This window comes from Nilaparvata lugens, chromosome X, assembly GCF_014356525.2.
Source record: "Nilaparvata lugens isolate BPH chromosome X, ASM1435652v1, whole genome shotgun sequence".
NCBI classification, from domain to species: Eukaryota; Metazoa; Arthropoda; class Insecta; order Hemiptera; family Delphacidae; genus Nilaparvata; species Nilaparvata lugens.
The window spans coordinates 85,985,381-85,991,380 of record NC_052518.1 but is presented as its reverse complement, the minus strand read 5'-3'; positions in this window follow the sequence as shown (position 1 = coordinate 85,991,380).

Genomic DNA, 6,000 nt, shown 5'->3' with positions numbered 1-6,000 from the left:
GTATAACCTGAGTTTAATATTATCAAATAAAATTGACTATGAAAATATAACTTGAAAAATATAAAAGATAACTTACTCGTGGCACCCAGTCTTCTAGTGTCTCTTGCAATGTAGTTAGCAAATATTATTGCCCTCATACTGGTTTTCCCAGATCCACTCTTACCCATCAAAAGAACCTGAAATTAATCGACAGTAAATATTTCAGAACTGATCTAAGTTGATTAACAATTCGTTGCCCGAGTGGAAAATCCAATACTGAAGTATTTTCCTAATAAAATCCGACTAGGATTTCAATGAAGTCAATACCACTACCTACTGCAGCATAAATCTACTTTATATGAAACAAATGAAGGATGGAATGAAAATAAAATAAATGAAATGAATACACATGTATGAGAATACAATGTATACATGGAACGATTATTGAAAATAATTACTTTAAAAAACATGAATGGAAATAATAAATTAAGAATGAGAGTTTAAAATTGATAATTGATGAAAATGATAAAAACATTCTATCAGAATACAATGTATCCATGAAACAATTATTGAAACTAATGACTTTGAAAAAAAAAACATAAATGAATGTGATAAATTGAGAATGAGAGTTTAAAATTGAACATTTATGAAAATGATAAAAACAAGAAATGAGTAAAAAAGTTAAAGTAATAGTAAATAACAGATAACTTTTGCACCTTCTTTCTCGATTCAATTCGCTTCTTTGGCTTCACTGAACTCATTGTACACTATACGTAGGCCTACTGGGAATGAAGCACACAAAATAATAACACTTCTTCTTTCTATTGTTCTATTTTCAAAACTGAATTTCTTGATGCTGGAGTTAAAGATGCCGAAGAACTTGTACCTGGACAAAAGACAATTCTATTGATCAATAACAAGGTTTAAAGAAACCATATGAAAAAATTGAATGGATCCATGGATAAAAATAAATAAATGAAATTGGTCAATGAGAATAAATAAATCAAATATAAAAAATCGATCATAATTATTATTTATACTCAAAGAAAACTGATGAGATATTACATAGATTGATGAATGAAAAGCAATAACACGGTTTAAATAACATATGATAAATAGAATAGATCCTTGAATTAATGAAATAAAATTGGAATGAAACAAACACATGTACTCGCTGAATACTATAGTGAGATTCACGTTATAAAGTCAGCACCTTATTAACATTGGTTTGCTATTATTTAACAAAGCAGATAACTCCATCCTTTTCTAGCTTCACAAGTTGCCAAATCGATTGTAAACTACTAGAATGATTAATCTCAAATATAAGAATGTATTATTAAATCGAGAAAATATATAGGCTATTCTCTTGATGAATATAGTATATTCAAAATAAAATTTTTCATTATTAACAAGAATAAACAATATTGATATTACATGGGATGACTTGAATCACAGCTATCTAGGTACTATAGAAGGCGGTGGGTAAAGAAAATTGGCAACCATGCCATCCTATTATTTCCACTGACTTTGTAACGTGAATCTAAGTAAAGATAATTTTGATCAAGGTGAATGTCTTCGTCTATTAAATTTTGAGAAATAGTCACTTCACAAAGTAGACCTGATGTTTTGACTTGGGAATTGAATAGTTTAAATTAACAACCTAAAATTGAGGATTATCAAAGTTTTATTTATTATTAAGGTAATTTGAGTAATTGTATGAGATGAGCCTAGAGTAACTATTGAAGTGAATCATTCCATTGTATTGTTTTGAAAATGTTCCAATGGTACCTACATATTCTGTTCTATACCTATAGGAATAAAATAGATTCTATTCTATTTTAATAAAAAGGATACATGGTGAAATTCTATGGAATTATACTAATCTATTTTCGGTATAGTTTAGAAGTGGAAAAACAAAATTTAAACATTATTAGACAGACAACTAAGTTCACTTTCAAGCCAATGAATGTCACTTTCAAGAGGCGAACTCTTATCAACCTCATTCAAACTATCCATTACCACTTGCAATATAATATGAAATCCTTGGGAAAGAGAATGTACAACCAATATAATAAGCACAATAGGTAGGTAACTGTCATTATTGAACAAAATATGAGCTACAATCTGGGAGCCCCAAGGGTGTCCTCAGTCTAGGATTCATTTGCACCAAAATCGAAATGAAGTCACCGCATTGTAGTTAGATTTTTTCATTACCTAGTTCTTTTTCATTGATATAGTTTGAATTGGTGCGGTTGAATCTGATTGAATTTTCTTGTAAGTTAAATACCAAAAGTGATTTTTGTGCAGTTCGTACACTATTTTAAAGTACTGTATCTGAAGTTCGGAGTAGAGACTTATGGCGAGACTATATCAAGCGTTTTCAGAGTCGGCAGGGCAGGAATCTCTCAGATTTGCTGATTGGGTTGGCGCCTAAAAAATCTAATATAAGTTATGGTTTCACCCTAAGAAACTGTTTTCCAATAAAACTACTCTAAATAATGATATTGAAGTGGTTCTGAACATTTTGGAAGGGTAGACAGCTAGTATCTCTAAACATGGAAGGTTAGGTGAAGTTCAGTACTTCAGTTAGTAATCAGAGGTGCCCAACCCCTCAAGCCCAAAAATACACATCCCCCTAAATATTCCAAATTTCAATTACTGTGATTTCTAATTGAAATTCATTCAATCTGGAATAGTGAATAAAATAAGACCTTTCTCAAAGTACTCAACTCAATCTTCCTGAAAAGAGAATGAACAATTAAGTTAACAAAGAAAGTTGTGTAGGCTGAAACCCTATTCAGTACGGCAATATTCAAAATGGCCACAGCTGTGAACTATCATGTTTATTTAAATTTTCTTCAAGATTAAAATTATGTTTATTAGATGTTATGAGAGTATGATACATAATTTTGAGCAATGTGTAGAGTAAGCTTAGGCCAAGTCCACAATACCTAATTAATAATGAGTCATTGAATTAACAAATAATTGAAAGTTAGTAGGCCGTGCTCACGGAAATTATTACTCACCTTCTTCTTCATGTTTGAGTCTTCAAAAAGTTGATTAACGTTAAATTGTATAAATTCGAAATAATAGAAAATATTTGACCAACACTAGTTGAGAAGATCTTTCAGTAGGTTGGCTACTATTGAAAGGGAATACTTCTCATTAACACCAGATAATAGCATAAAATTTGCTCTACAATTTAAAGAGACAAAAGTAGACAATGCCACATCTTTCTTCAATTTATCAGCGATAAATTCTTATCTAAATTCAATTAGTTATCACATTTATTCATAATTGTCTCAACAACAAGGACAGGATTGTGTCGACTGTGACAGCTAGATGCTGGAGTACCTGCGTCGTTTTCGAAAGTCATTTAGATAGGATGCTCTGAGAAACCCTCAGAGCTTTTCTGAGTTTATCCGATCTAAAATTGTAGAAGTGAATTGATCAATTCTACGTAGTAAAGGTGACCGAGAGTCGTTTAAATCATACTAATAAATAAAGTAGTCTAAAATTATCAATAGAATTTGTGGAAAAATTTCATTCTGAGAATAAAGTGAATAAACCCAAAAAAGGTTTTCTCTGAAATTGAATCATATTTGATAACAAATCAAAATAATAGTGGGGTCCACGTTATAATGGCAGCATTTGATTAAAAATGGATGGAAATACATGTCAATGGACAAGGCAAATGTCGATATCATTTGCTAACTTCGCAACGTTGTCAGATCGTTTCTTAACATTGTAGAAATACAATATACAATAGCTTCGCTCGCCTTGACCGTCTAGCCAATTTAATTTTAATTTTTGTACCAACTACTTCCCTGGAATTAAAAACCTTAAACCCGTCCTTGAAGATCTAATTCATTTTGTCTCCTCCAATCTCTCTACCAAACAACTCTTCCAGCAACCACCCACTATAATTTATAAGCAGCCTCCAAATCTCGACAAGAGAATTTTAAGCAAAAGTCGATCACTAACCTCTGATGAAACCCCAACTAAAATCTGTTATTTTCTTTCTTCTTTCCTACTTTTATAATGGTCTATATGGATTTAAACCACTATATTCACTTTCAACTTTTCTCTTTTTCCTTATTGTATTATTTTTATGAACTCAGATTTAGAAGAAATTTGAATTGTAATTTTTTCCCCACATGTAAAGTTCTTTAGACAAATCGATAATTCATCATAAAACAGCTGTTTTGTGAGGAGCAAGCGAAAATCTATTTTACACTTGCCAGCTGTTTACTTTACACTTGCTAACCGCAGAGCATGAACAGTAGCCTACATTTTTTGTGTAATCTATAGTGAGGTCCACGTTATAATGGCAGTGGAGAAAGATATAGTGAGGTCCACGTTATAATGACAGTGGATAAAGATAGAAGAATAGCGATACCGATTCTATACATTGATTAATTATATTTCTATACTGTCAAAAACATAATTGGCATCGTTGGGGACCTGGAAAAGGATAGTGACGACTTCTTCCCAAAATGAGTGAGACGGTTTACTGGGATAAGAAATGAGCCCTTCAGTCATGTTGATAAGTCATGGTATACAGCAGACTTGGCTAGTATTAGAACACTTGTTATTATTGCCAACAATATGTACAAGAATGCCGTAACTGCAGAGAATAGAAACAAGTTCTATTTAGCTTACCTCAGACTGAAGAAGATATATCAACAGGATATTGTCAACTCAAAGAGCATCTGGAATGAGGGTCATATTAGGAATGCTCCAAACCCATGCAAGGCAGCCTGGAATGTTATCAACAGCTCCAAAAGCAGGAAGGTTGTACTGTCAGGAGGTGCAAGTCCTGATGACTTCAACAATTTCTTTATTCACTCGGTAGCTTGGATAGTGGAGGCTCTCACTGGTTCACCTGATGACGAATCATGTGAATCATGTTCCTGTCAGTACTTGCAGTTTTGTGAAGTAGGAGAGAATTTCCCCTGCAGACCTGATAAAAATAGTCAAGGGATACAAGAGCTCAAGAAGTCCTGACATCTATGGAATCTCAACATTGGTGTTGAAGTCAATAGTTGATGTTTTAGCTGTACCACTGTGTGATTTGATCAATGACTGCTTGGATTCTGGAGTTTTTCCCAAGGAGCTGAAGACATCAAGGACAATTCCAATCTTCAAGAAGGGTGAACCTGATGGATTGTCGAATTTCAGGCCAGTCTCGATAATTCCTGTATTTGGCAAACTCATGGAATCGGTGATGTATGTTCAGCTTTCACAGTATTTTAAGAGTAATTCCATCTTCCAGCCTCACCAGTATGGATTCCGTCAGGGGAGATCAACCACTGGAGCTGTGCGGTATTTAGTGGAGTCGGTTCTTGGGGCAATGGAGGGCAGGCAGTCGGTCTCCGTTGCTTTGTGTGAAGGCATTTGACTGTGTCTCGCATGACATACTATTGGGTAAAATGAAGAGGTATGGGATAAGTAGAGTTCCCCTGAAAACCATGGAGGATTACCTCTCCAATAGAATGCAGGTCACATCTGTGAATGGTGCGGAATCATGGTCGAAGGAGGTGATCTATGGGGTGCCACAGGGATTAATTCTTGGTCCTCTGTTGTTCCTTGTATTCATCAACGACTTCAGTGTGCATGGAAGAGCCTTATTGTTTGCCGATGATACCACCCTGCTGGCCCAGGATGAGGACCCCCAAACTGCTCTTGCCCAGTCTAAACTTCTTGTAGAAGAGGCTTGCCAGTGGTTTAAATCAAACAAACTGTGTCTAAATGAGGGGAAAACACAGAACCTGTTGTGCACCTTAAGGCGTGGTCAGGCTCATGGTGAGGCAGAGGTCAAACTCTTGGGTTTTGTGATGCACCCCACTCTATCGTTGGATCAACATATTGGCATGCTGTGCAATCGACTGGCCAGGGTGACGTTTTTGATGCAGAAGCTGAAGCAACATGTGCCTGCCAACTACTTAATTACAGCCTACCATGGGCTGTTCCATGGCCATATAAGCTAAGGAATAGTACTATGGAGCCATGCAGGTAGCT